This window comes from Schistocerca gregaria, chromosome 3, assembly GCF_023897955.1.
Source record: "Schistocerca gregaria isolate iqSchGreg1 chromosome 3, iqSchGreg1.2, whole genome shotgun sequence".
In the NCBI taxonomy this organism is placed as follows: Eukaryota; Metazoa; Arthropoda; class Insecta; order Orthoptera; family Acrididae; genus Schistocerca; species Schistocerca gregaria.
Window position 1 is genome coordinate 412,528,292 of NC_064922.1, and position 14,492 is coordinate 412,542,783.

Below are 14,492 nucleotides of genomic sequence, written 5' to 3' on the forward strand. Positions count from 1 at the left end.
TTTTCTGTCTGGACTTGATGCCTAAGACCCAGATAAAGAAATGCTCTTCGAGCATGATGGTGCAACTGGCCATGCTGCTGGAGTGTCCATGGATTTGCTTGGAATCGCATTTCCTGGTTGTCTCATTAGCAGAAATGGACTCCCTGTTCATATTTATTGGGCCCATACTATTCTGTTTGGGATTGCCTCAAGTCCAAAGTTTTCCAGGAAAACCATCCAAGAAATGGAGATGATTTAAAGGAATGAATGTGCTGAAAATTAAATGACATTCTGTTGGAGGTCTATGCAACTTTGCGGGTCGATTCATCCTCGAACTCTGATGGTGTGTACAAAACCAGGGATGCCATGTGTGTGATATCATATCCAAAAAATTATAACCTTAAAAGTAAACTATTCATTTCTACTTGTACACTAGATTAAAGTAAAAAAAAATTCAGATTTGTTTAATTCTCCAGTTAGTGCAACATTTTTTTAATCTTACCATTTGATTGCCTTGTCCTGTACTTTACTGATGATAGTATTGAAGTATGGCCTATATCCTAGTGAAGCATTTGTGTTTACCTGCCAATAATGCCCCACTTCATAAATATAGTAACATTTTTTTTATGTTAATACACCTGTAGTGGACATACTGTTCGGAGTCAAAGTAAATAAACACTTAAGAACATCACTGTCAGTTTGTATTCTAGTGACATCTTGCATTTAATATTTGTGGAATGATAACTTTACAAATTTTACACTTGTTATGTGTTTCACTCTGTTGTATTTGAAGGTTTTCAGTGTCAACTGTAGATGTCTGTAGATGTCTGTTGATGTCTCTCCTGTTGTCGTGGTGGTCTATAAGTGATAGACAAAACTGTTTGACTGATGGAAACTGTAGTGTAGAGCAAAACAATTGATGCTTGGGGAAGTGCTCTATCTGTTAAAAAAATGCCTGACCACATTTCTTCCAATGTAACAGCTTTCTCGAAGTTTTTATACAGATGTTTTGTGTAATATTATTTGTCAGTTTCAATCAGCTTATCAGGTAGGTCTGAATTGAACAGTACTTTGTTGGGAATTCTGCTGTTGAAGATGGTATGTTCATTCTTTTACGACCTGTAAAGGTGGGAATTTAAGGAGATGGGACCTGGATAAACTGAAAGAACCAGAGGTTGTACAGAGTTTCACGGAGAGCATAAGGGAACAATTGACAGGAATGGGGGAAAGAAATACAGTAGAAGACAAATGGGTAGCTTTGAGGGATGAAGTAGTGAAGGCAGCAGAGGATCAAGTTGGTAAAAAGACTAGGGCTAGTAGAAATCCTTGGGTAACAGAAGAAATATTGAATTTAATTGATGAAAGGAGAAAATATAAATATGCAGTAAATGAAGAAGGCAAAAAGTAATACAAACGTCTCAAAAATGAGATCGACAGGAAGTGCAAAATGGCTAAGCAGGGATAGCTAGAGGACAAATGTAAGGATGTAGAGGCTTATCTCACTAGGGGTAAGATAGATACTGCCTACAGGAAAATTAGAGAGACCTTTGGAGAAAAGAGAACCTCTTGTATGAATATCAAGAGCTCAGATGGAAACCCAGTTCTAAGCAAAGAAGGGAAAGCAGAAAGGTGGAAGGAGTATATAGAGGGTCTATACAAGGGCGATGTACTTGAGGACAATATTATGGAAATGGAAGAGGATGTAAATGAAGATGAAATGGGAGATACGATACTGCGTGAAGAGTTTGACAGAACATTGAAAGACCTGAGTCGAAACAATGCCCCCGGAGTAGACAACATTCCATTGGAACTACTGACGGCCTTGGGAGAGCCAGCCCTGACAAAACTGTACCACCTGGTGAGCAAGATGTATGAAACAGGCGATATACCCTCAGACTTCAAGAAGAATATAATAATTCCAATCCCAAAGAAAGCAGGTGTTGACAGATGTGAAAATTACCGAACAGTCAGTTTAATAACACGAATTCTTTACAGACGAATGGAAAAACTAGTAGAAGCCGACCTCGGGGAAGATCAGTTTGGATTCCGTAGAAATACTGGAACACGTGAGGCAATACTGACCTTACGACTTATCTTAGAAGAAAGATTAAGGAAAGGCAAACCTACGTTTCTAGCATTTGTAGACTTAGAGAAAGCTTTTGACAATGTTGGCTGGAATACTCTCTTTCAAATTCTAAAGGTGGCTGCGGTAAAATACAGGGAGCGAAAGGCTATTTACAATTTGTACAGAAACCAGATGGCAGTTATAAGAATCGAGCGACATGAAAGGGAAGCAGTGGTTGGGAAGGGAGTAAGACAGGGTTGCAGCCTCTCCCCGATGTTATTCAATCTGTATATTGAGCAAGCAGTAAAGGAAACAAAAGAAAAATTCGGAGTAGGTAATAAAATCCATGGAGAAGAAATAAAAACTTTGAGGTTCGCCGATGACATGGTAATTCTGTCAGAGACAGAAAAGGACTTGGAAGATCAGTTGAACGGAATAGACAGTGTCTTGAAAGGACGGTATAAGATGAACATCAACAAAAGCAAAACGAGGATAACGGAATGTAGTCGAATTAAGTCGGGTGATGTTGAGGGAATTAGATTAGGAAATGAGACACTTAAAGTAGTAAAGGAGTTTTGCTATTTGGGGAGCAAAATAACTGATGATGTTCGAAGTAGAGACGATATAAAATGTAGACTTGCAATGGCAAGGAAAGCGTTTCTGAAGAAGAGAAATTTGTTAACGTCAAGTATAGATTTAAGTGTCAGGAAGTCGTTTCTGAAAGTATACGTATGGAGTGTAGCCATGTATGGAAGTGAGACATGGACGATAAATAGTTTGGACAAGAAGAGTATAGAAGCTTTCAAAATGTGGTGCTACAGAAGAATGCTGAAGATTAAATGGGTAGATCACATAACTAATGAGGAGGTATTGAATGGAATTGGGGAGAAGAGGAGTTTGTGGCACAACTTGACAAGTAGAAGGGACCGGTTGGTCGGACATGTTCTGAGGCATCAAGGGATCACCAATTTAGTATTGGAGTGTAGCGTGGAGGGTAAAAATTGTAGAGGGAGACCAAGAGATGAATACACTAAGCAGATTCAGAAGGATGTAGGTTGCAGTAGGTACTGGGAGATGAAGAAGCTTGCACAGGATAGAGTAGCATGGAGAGCTGCATCAAATCAGTCTCAGGACTGAAGACAACAACAAACTAGACCATGTACCCAATTTTGGGATAACCTGTGGTTTAATATAAAATCCAAATAGCTATGCAAGTTGCCATTTTTCACATACACAGAACATTGCTGGAGATAAATGTTCATGCAAGTACAGGAGAGAAAGCAGGGGACACACTGGGATCTGCACCTAAATTATTGAATTTACAATTCGATAGTACTCATCGAGCCACCAACCCATACTGTGAGCTTCAGTAGTGACATTATTTTGTTCATCATGGATGTTGACATGTTAAAACCCTTCAACTATTGGAAGTTGGGTACTTTTTTAAGGAAGTAACATTCAGTGTGCTGTAGTTTGAAACTGTTATCAAAACCATAAATAATTTGACTGTGAACTTTTGTCAGCATAATTCACTGGGAAAAGTATGTGCACTGTTTTGGATTCATTCAGCAAACACATGGTCATGTCATGTCATGCTATAAATCTGCAAAACTTAACATTTTGTGAAAACATACTCCACCTCCACCACCACCCTGTGTGTGTCTTTCTGAGGGCAAGTGGGATACTGCCCCCCCTCCCCCCCACACCCCCAGCTCTCAGGGAAAGGAAAAATATTGTGTTGTCAGCAGCTTTCCTTTAAAATTTGTCAGCAGTTTTCCTTTAAAATTAATAACAACTTAAAAGTTGGTATTATACAGGTCTTTAACAGGGTCAGAACTGGAACTTCTTTATGGCTACTTACAGGTCGCTTGTCATCTTCCAAAATACTAAAAAATAATCATTCACCTCCTCCTCCTCCCCCTCCCCCCTTCCCCTCCCCCTCCCCCTCCCCCTCCCACATCCCCATCCCTCCTTCCCCCTCTACCCCTGTCCCATCCTCTCCCCTCCTCTCCCTTCCACCCTCTAACAGCCCCACCCCAACCCCTCTCCCTCCCCCTCCCCTATGACAAACCATAGTATGCGCACCTTTGGTCACCATGAGGTGTTTGATATCCACTGATGGATAAAGGCTTTCTTCTTAGCTTTTCCATCGATTACGGTCTTCAGCAGTGTGCTTCCATGTTGCTCCCTTATGTTTGCTAAGGTTTTCCACTCATCATCTAGTAGGTTTTGTATTGGGTCTTTTCGTATCCCTTTTACTTAAGCAAACAACTTCTTTGTTATATTTTCCAGCATTTTCCTTGCCACATGCTCCTTCCACCTCAATTTAATATTCTTACAACCAAATTTCCTTAGAATTTTTCCAATGTGGTTGTTCTTAAGTCCCTATAGAGCATACTCCAGAATAGTTTATTTCTAAAGCAATTTTCAGTGATTGATTTACAGTCATGTAATTGAACAGTAATGGACCTTTCCATTTATCTATCATAATATGTCACATTTGTTTATTTTGAAGGTCGTCTGTTGGTTCCAGCACCAAGTGTTGATTGTATATTCATGTTCCTAGATTTTTCTACAATTATACAGCATGTGGTTTCACAATACCCAACACTATTATCCATAAAGAGCCTCAAGGAGCTTCCAAAATTATCCGCCAGATCATTTTTTGTACTGCAATCAATATTGGCCTTATAACACTCCTTTGGAGCATGCCCAAAGTTATTTTCATATCTTATGATTTCTCCATATTATTAGTGATGTTCTCGTAAATCCTGTCATAAAATTAGGTAAGTATTCCATAAGCTCATATTTTGTTCTGTAAACATCATGGGGAAAGGTATCGAATTCCTTTAAAAAAAAAAATAATAATTACACCAGCCTGAGTGTTGCTACATATTGCCATCTGGACATTGTGGATGAACAAACTAAGCTAAGTTGCACATGCTCATAGTTTTTTGATTCTGACACAGTCGGTTTTTGCTCTCCAAAAGGATCATAAATGTGAGCATAAGAAATGCCACTGTTACTTAGTGATAGTGTCTTTGATTGTTAATCAAAACATCCTGGTTCTCTTGTTTTTTCCCAAACAATGATAAACTTTTGGATAAAAATAATCAGCAATGCCAGTTGAAGACTTCTGGTATAAGGAGTCACTCTCATTCTGCCATCAGTCTTGCCATAGAGGGCAGATGAGCAGATACAGGTTCAGGACACACTCTTTCCTTTGGGGTGAGAAATTACCTCTAAATGCAAGAGAATTGGCAACAATCAATGGATGAAAATACGGAAGGTAAGGGAAGAGGGACATGAGGAAAGAATTGAAAAACTAATGTAAGAATTATTTTCTACTAGTCAGAGTTTGTAATGTTAGAAGTCTGAATGTGGCAGGAAAGCTGGAAATATGGAAAGGGAAATGTAAAGGCTCAATCTAGATACAGTAGGAATCAGTGAACTGAAATAAAAGTCAGTTGGTGGGGAGGCTTGCGTGCCTCAACGGTACAGATAGCCGTACCGTAGGTGCAACCACAATGGAGGGGTATCTGGTGAGAGGCCAGACAAACATGTGGTTCCTGAAGAGGGGCAGCAGCCTTTTCAGTAGTTGCAGGGGCAACACTCTGTATGATTGACTGATCTGGCCTTGTAACACTAACCAAAACTGCCTTGCCATGCTGGTACTGCGAACAGCAGAAAGCAAGGGGAAACTACAGCCGTAATTTTTCCTGAGGGCAAGCAGCTTTACTGTATGGTTTAATGATAATGGCGTCCTCTTGGGTAAATATTCCGGAGGTAAAATAGTCACCAATTCGAATCTTGGGGCGGGGACTACTCAGGAGGACATTGTTATCAGGAGAAAGAAAACTGGCATTCTACGGGTCAGAGCGTGGATTGTCAGATCTCTTAATCGGGCAGTTAGGTTAGAAAATTTAAAAAAGGAAATGGATAGGTTAAAGTTAGATATAGTGGGAATTAGTGAAGTTCGGTGTCAGGAGGAACAAGACTTCTGGTCAGGTGACTACAGGGTGATAAATACAAAATCAAATAGGGGTAGTGCAGGAGTAGGTTTAATAATGAATAGGAAAATAGAAATGCGGGTAAGCTACTACAACCAGCATAGCGAACACATTGTGGCCAAGATAGATACAAAGCCTACACCTACTACAGTAGTACAAGTTTATAAGCCGACTAGCTCCGCAGATGAAGAAGAGATTGATGAAATGTATGGAGAGATAAAAGAAATAATTCAGATAGTGAAGGGAGATGAAAATTTAATAATTATGGGTGACTGGAATTCGATAGTAGGAAAAGGAAGAGGCTAAAACGTAGTAGGTGAATACAAAATGGGGGTAAGGAGTGAAAGAGGAGGCTGCCTGGTAGAATTTTGTACAGAGCGTAACTTAATCATAGCTAACACTTGGCTCAAGAATCATAAAAGAAGGTTGTGTATGAGGGAAGAAGCCTGGAGATACTGACAGGTTTCAGATAGATTATATAATGGTAAGACAGAGATTTAGGAACCAGGTTTTAAATTGTAAGACATTTCCAGGGGCCGATGTCGACTCTGACCACAATCTATTGGTTATGAACTGTAGATCAAAACTAAAGAAACTGCAAAAAGGTGGGAATTTAAGGAGATTGGACCTGGATAAACTGACAGAACCAGAGGTTGTAGAGAGTTTCAGGAGAGCATTAGGAAACGATTGACAGGAATGAGGGAAAGAAATACAGTAGGAGAAGAATGGGTAGCTTTGAGAGATGAAATATTGAAGGCAGCAGAGGATTACGTAGGTAAAAAGATGAGGACTAATAGAAATGCTTGGGTAACAGAAGAGATACTGAATTTAATTGATGAAAGGAGAAAATACAAAACTGCAGTAAATGAAGCAGGCAAACAGGAATACAAACTTCTCAAAAATGAGAGCAACAGGAAGTGCAAAATGGCTAAGCAGTGTTGGCTAGAGGACAAGTGTAAAGATGTAGAGGCGAATATAACTAGGGGTAAGATAGATACTGCCTACAGGAAAATTAGAGAGACCTTTGGAGAAAAGAGAACCACTTGCATGAATATCAAGAGCTCAGATGGAAACCCAGTTCTAAGAAAAGAAGGAAAAGCAGAAAGGTGGAAGAAGTATATAGAGGGTCTATACAAGGGCGATGTTCTTGAGGACAATATTATGGAAATGGAAGAGGATGTAAATGAAGATGAAATGGGAGATATGATTCTGCGTAAAGAGTTTGACAGGGCACTGAAAGACCTGAGTCAAAACAAGGACCCGGGAGTAGACAACATTCCATTAGAACTACTGATAGCCTAGGGAGAGCCAGCCCTGACAAAACTGTACCATCTGGTGAGCAAGATGTATGAGACAGGTGAAATACCCTTAGACTTCAAGAAGAATATAATAATTCCGATCCCAACGAAAGCAGGTGTTGACAGATGTGAAAATTGCCGAACTATTAGTTTAATAAGCCATGTCTGTGAAATACTAACATGAATTCCTTACAGATAAATGGAAAAACTGGTAGAAGCTGACCTCGGGGAAGATCAGTTTGGATTCCGTAGAAATATTGGAAAATGTGAGGCAATACTGACCCTACGACTTATCTTAGAAAATAGATTAAGGAAAGGCAAACCTACATTTCTAGCAATTGTAGACTTAAAGAAAGCTTTTGACCATGTTGCGTGGAATACTCTCTTTCAAATTCTGAAGGTGGCAGGGGTAAAATACAGGGAGCGAAAGGCTATTTACAATTTGTACAGAAACCAGATGGCAGTTATAAGAGTCGAGGGACATGAAAGGGAAGCAGTGGTTGGGAAGGGAGTAAGACAGGGTTGCAGCCTCTCCCCGATGTTATTCACCTGTATATTGAGCAAGCAGTAAAGGAAACAAAAGAAAAATTCGGAGTAGGTAATAAAATCCATGGAGAAGAAATAAAAACTTTGAGGTTCGCCGATGACATTGTAATTCTATAGGAGACAGCAAAGGACCTAGAAGAGCAGCTGAACGGAATGGACAGTGTCTTGAAAGGAGGATATAAGATGAACATCAACAATAGTCGAATTAAGTCGGGTGATGTTGAGGGTATTAGATTAGGAAATGAGACACTTAAAGTAGTAAAGGAGTTTTGCTATTTGGGGAACAAAATAACTGATGATGTTCGAAGTAAAGACGATATAAAATGTAGATTGGCAATGGCAAGGAAAACGTTTCTGAAGAAGAGAAATTTGTTAACATCGAGTATAGATTTAAGTGTCAGGAAGTCTTTTCTGAAAGTATTTGTGTGGAGTGTAGCCATGTATGGAAGCGAAACATGGACGATAAATAGTTTAGACAAAAAGAGTATAGAAGCTTTCAAAATGTGGTGCTACAGAAGAATGCTGAAGATTAGATTGGTAGATCTCATGACTAATGAGGAGGTATTGAACAGAATTGGGAGAAGAGAAATTTGTGGCACAACTTGACTAGAAGAAGGGATCGGTTGGTATGACATATTCTGAGGCATCAAGGGCTCACCAGTTTGGTATTGGAATGTAGCACGGAGGGTAAAAATCGTAGAGGGAGACAAAGAGATGAATACACTAAACAGATTCAGAAGGATGTAGGTTGCAGTAGGTACTGGGAGATGAAGAGGCTTGCACAGGATAGAGTAGCATAGAGAGCTGCATCAAACCAGTCTCTGGACTGAAGACCAGATCAACAACATTTGATTACTGAATGACGACACAGATGATTTGATCTTTTTCCAAAACTACTTACAGTAGAGTGTCGATTATCCGAAGTAATTGGGGGACATGGGTGTTCGGAAAACTGGTTTGTTCGGATAATCGAACTGTATATGTATATGTTTATTTGCCAAAAAGAAGTACTGTACAGTAAATTTATTCGTGAAAACAGGCATCCCTTTTAGTATTACAAAGTGACATACGAAGGCAACTTCAGTAGGAATATATAGTATGTGGCACAGTTTATTAAACAAAAATATAAACATAGTACATACGCATTTTGCAAGAACAATACACACATTATACAAAATATCCGTAATTGTCAACTTCCCCACCTTGTACTCATTGGATAAAGTGGTTGCAGATTCACCTTCTTCTAACCTTTTAATAATCTCGTACTTGTCCTTCATAGAAACGACAACACGTTTACGTTCAAGCATTTTGTATCGTCAAGTTCACTTCTTCACGCAGGAGCACACAAGTGGTCGTAACAGAGAACAGAAGGTTACTGTATGCCCTGTGAGAAGCTCTTCTTGGGGGCGTGCAATCCTTCAAACTGCGTGGAGCGGCACGCCTGAACTCTAAGCTGGCGCAGCTGTTGCTGTGAACAGCTTTGATACTGCTGCTACTTCTACTGCCAATGCCAAGCCGACAGAAGTGTGCTGATTGTTGAAACACAGTGACTGATAGCTTGGCCGGTCAGCAGCACCTTGTGAAGGCCCCATTAGAAGCAATTTTCCGCCAGCGGTGGCCCAGTGTGGCGACTACTGTCGGAAATTTTGTTTGGGAGTGAGGGGGATGATGGACGGTAGGGTGGGAGAATAACAGGTGTGAGCGAGTACACAGTTCGGTTAAGCGGTCGTTCAGTCGACCGACGTTCGGATGATCGACGCTCTACTGTATATGTTTCGATATCTCAGTCAGTGAAATGTTACTTCTGTATTCAATGAATGCTTCTTCCACTGCTGTTCTTATGCTCATTTTGTCCTTATTCAGAAAGTGTTCATCAACAAAGCTCAGAAATATTTTAGATTTATTGAGATACAGAAGCGACAGCACTTCTGGATGTGTTGTGTTTTTAACTATTAAATGAGTACCCTAACTCTATGTATTTAAAGAAATTTCCAAACAGGTAAACATCCTTAGCTGCTGTGTCTCTAGATTTCTCCTCAAGATCTGTTTACAATTTGACTTTACTTTACTTGACAAACAATTATTATTGGGACGCTGTGACCCCATCCCCTGTGACCCTTAGTGCCCTTGAATCTATACAACATATATTCCCTGCCTATAAAGACAGTGCCACTCTGCTTGTTACTAGAATACAATGTAATTCAGATACAAAAATAGAAAATGTGATATCAAAGGAAACATGTTCTGAAAATCATGTTGCTCAGCCTGCCATCTTCCTGTGTGCTGTCGCTTCACGATTGAGGTAGCATGATCACACAATAGTGAGAAGAAGAGTGCCTTAAAATGATGAACAGTATGATGTGGCTGATTCAGTCAACTAATGAACTGCTGTGGCCATTGAGGTGAGATGTCCATATTGATGAATTGTTTGATGCCTTGCTTCCTGATCTGACAAGAGGACCTCCAAACATGTGTAGTGATTGTCATGTACAGATTTCAGTATGTCACATTAAGCTAATTGTGTATTATATTCAGACAAGAGTGCAGAAGTTAGTTTACCTGTAGATCTGCCCTTTATTTTACCAAATCTTATGAAAGTTGAAAGGTGCTGTGAAATATCTCACTTGCCTCATAAATGATTAATGAGGAGTTTCAAATGTGTTATCGGGGTGCTTGGCCCTTTCAGTTCCTTCTGATAGGTTACTTCAGCCTGGATTTTCCATTGTTTGTAAAAAATCAGAAACATTAAGGGTTGAGAGCAAACTTAATACAAACAAGTACACAGTACACTGAAGTGCATACGATATCCTTGTCCTCATTACAGTTGGGTTCCTCTCATCCTGGGATCTGAGTGTCTTTTCGTTCCTTTTTAATCCTCCCCCAACCGATCCCTCTCTTCTCCCTGAGAAAGGAACTAATAGTTGCTGGACTTGATGGCTGAGCGGTTCTAGGCGCTTCAGTGCGGAACCATGCGATTACTGCGGTCGCAGGTTCGAATCCTGCCTTGGGCACGGATGTGTGTGATGTCTTTAGGGTAGTTAGGTTTAAGTAGTTCTGAGCTCTAGGAGACTGATGACCTCAGATGTTAAGTCCCATAGTGCTCAGAGCCTTTTGAACTAATAGTTCCTAAAGGTAGGAAGTTGTCACTTTTATGGATGTCTGTCATCAGTACTACACATTCCCTTTCTGAAGGTAAGAACTAGCCAGCAGCTCTGCCTCATAACGTAATAGTTTTCTCAATTTAATTTTCCATTGACACATTTAACTTAATTCGTAGGATATTACAGCCACATATCATCAAACAGAAAACAATATTCTCTAAATATCTTACTTGTACACTGAAGATGTGCAGAGTCAGATTTTATGTGACATGTATTTGATATTATTATTATTATTATTATTATTATTATTATTAGTAGTAGTAGTAGTAGTAGTAGCATATACATCACTCATAGTAAGAAATTCATCAGTGGAATAGGAGATGATGACCACCAATTAAATCATCTATTAACTTCTCATGACTATGAACCTCAACCGCGAGAAGTTAATAAGTTGTTTGCCTGGCCAGGCATATGCATATGCAGTTCCAGCATAGGAAGATAAAATTTCTGAAGACAACAGAGTGTATAACCACTTAATAATGGCCTTAAGACCACTATCATCATTGTGTCATATGAATCTTAGAGTTGAGGAATCTTCTTAATCACTCTAAGTATAGATTCAGTATGTGTTATTTCTCACTTACCACTACAAGATGTGATTATACAGTTGCCATTCCTATGTAGATGTCACCTGATGGTATTTTCCCCTAATGTTGAGAAATCTTAAAACACTACCTGACAGCATAATGTCCTTTGACAATTCATCAAATGGGACTTCTGTGAAAAATATTCAGGTTTTCATACAAATTTTCTGCTCCCAGTGAATATATTTTCTGGCCTTCTCATTACAGTTTGCCAGTTACGGGCAGAGAGTATTACTTTCAAATAGTATTGTTTACATATTTGTGTTTGTTGACTTTAAATTGCTTATCATGTTTTAAGCATATCAGAAACATGTATCTTCGACACAGTTATCAGTTTTTACAAGTGAAGTTTCCAGATATTTTTTTAAAACAAAATAATTCACATGTCACACTAAAGGGACCTGAAAATGAACAGTTCTCTAATGATCTAGCACTCAAAAATGCTTGGAAGTAGAAAGGATGTGCTTTTTCTTTCCTGCAAGGAGTTCCTGCGATCCCAGCTTCTATGTATCTTCATTCCCTAGAACGTGATATCCTGCGTAACAAGGAGAAATTAGATTAAATACAAGAGCATAGAACAGACCCCATTTTATCAATCCTTGTGAGCCCCTGCCTTTCAATCTACAGTAACTTCGTCATGTTAGTAATGCATTTAAAGGCCTGGTTTGTTCCCCAGCCCTTGCCTTTGCCCAATATATAGGTACACTGGAATGACTTCTGATCCATCTGTGGACTGTAAAATCAATTAGGAACCTGTAAAATTTTAACTTTGTGACATAGATCTGAACAAAAATAGCATTGTTGCTCAGGGCTGAAGCTGGAGCAGGTTGCCACCCCGCCTGCTGAAAAAGCCCTGCTTGCTTCTGGATTTGAAGTAGTACAGGAATACTTGTACCTCAGACTAGTATATTTCATTCATAAGGTCAATGTTTTATTAAGGGTCCATCATCCTACATTCATAGGAAGGCTTAAACTAAGGGATTCTCATTGAATACTAATTGGCTTACCCTGACTAATTGTACCTTCCGAATACAACTCCCTAACTCAATCTGTCTATGATGTTAAAACCCCAAAGGCGCTGGAGCAGATAAAATTTGATAGGAATCAGTGTTTAATAATCTGCTCTTATCCTTGATGTTCACTTCTGCCTGCTGGAAATGTGGCCAACATGATATATTAGAATGTGCAGGATGTAATCATTCTCTTGCAGAGAAGTCATGGAAATGACATATTTGTGACGGGTTCCATCACATATGCAACATTGTGGTAAAGAGTGAGCTAATAGAAAGCTTAAGAAGGAACGACAGGGTGACTGACGAAAAAACTTGAAACATTTTTTTTTTTTTTTCGTTTACTGACCTTATGCATTGAAGAATATTCCCCAAAATATTACGCACAAACTCCAGAATGTAACAATTCTGTGAGCATTTGAAGCCGAGCATGTACTCTGCCTCTGTGTTAGGGAACTGGTTCCGCACTCATGCTCCCTTCATTGTGTTCATGAGATGTTCAGAGTTTTGAATAAACCTTATTTGCTGGAGCATTGTCTGTGCAGTTTTACTCAACATGTGGATGAAAGTTTCAGTAGTTTCATTTCGAGATATGCTTCAAAAGTAACATCCAGCTGAAGCGAAATTGTCAACATTCCTTCAAATTTGTGTGTATGTCTATTTAATGTAGGCCATACTGCATTAATGCACAAGGTAAATGCCCTTCAAATCAATATTATTGATGAAATGCACCAATTCTGTGAAGATAGAAACCAGTGATGATGTGCTCAGTGATGAAGAGGGCTTTGAGGATGAAAATGGGGCCTTATCAGGTCAAAGTAGCAGAAAGCAGCCATCCACTAGTCAGGGTGATAGGTATTATGGACTAGTCATTGATGATATCCCTTAAGTTAAAAGCTTTGTCCCTTTTTTTTAAAAAAAATATGGCATATACTTATCAAACTTCAAACATATTTTTCTCAAAACCATGTTTTTTGGCATAGTTGTCATCGCTTGTGCTATGACTTTCATCAAGTTTTAATGACTTTTGGCCTCCATTGAAGCAAATTGAATTCTCTTGAGTTCATTGTAGCCGATTTTTTTTAATATTGATATTTAGTATTTTTTAGCCAAAAAATATGATCCAAAACTGGCAATTTTTTCAAACTTATATAATTTCGGCAATTTTTTTTTTGCAAATCCCTACAATGAACTAAAATTACATCTGTAAGGATCAGAGTGATGTGTTAATTTTGTGTATCAGATAACCACAACCAGAGTTACAGCATGACCATCAATCTACATCCTTTCAGAGCTGTGTCAGGAAAATTCCAATTACACAGTGAAGATATTAATATTTTTCAGTTAAAAATACACATAAAAACTTCCTTGTATGCTTTATTCAGTGTAGTAAACCCCATTTGTCTACTACGTTCCAGTATGGAGAAAAAAATTTTGAATTTGAGCAATATTTTCATCCATGACCCTATCATTCCTCCTGAAGGTGCCTTTGTGAAACCAACTTCACCGCCGGCCGAAGTGGCCGTGCGGTTCTAGGTGCTGCAGTCCAGAACCACCGGACTGCTACGGTCGCAGGTTCGAATCCTGCCTCGGACATGGATGTGTGTGATGTCCTTAGGTTAGTTAGGTTTAAGTAGTTCTAAGTTCTAGGGGACTGATGACCTAAGATGTTAAGTCCCATAGTGCTCAGAGCCATTTGAACTAACTTCACCAGAATACAAATTACCCTTGTTAATTTCTACACTATTGTGAAGAAGTGAAAGGATGAATGGCTTGAAGTGGTAAATAACAGGTTGAAGTTTTTTTTTGTATTTTCTGGTCTCCCATGGTGAACCTCCT

At 39.2% G+C, this 14,492-nt stretch overlaps 1 protein-coding gene across 2 annotated transcripts in view; it reads left to right on the forward strand.

Annotated features, from left to right (window-relative positions):
* The window catches only part of LOC126356223 (ecto-NOX disulfide-thiol exchanger 2), a 202,191-nt gene that overhangs the window by 72,821 nt on the left and 114,878 nt on the right, over window positions 1-14,492 (forward strand). The window lies entirely within an intron of this gene.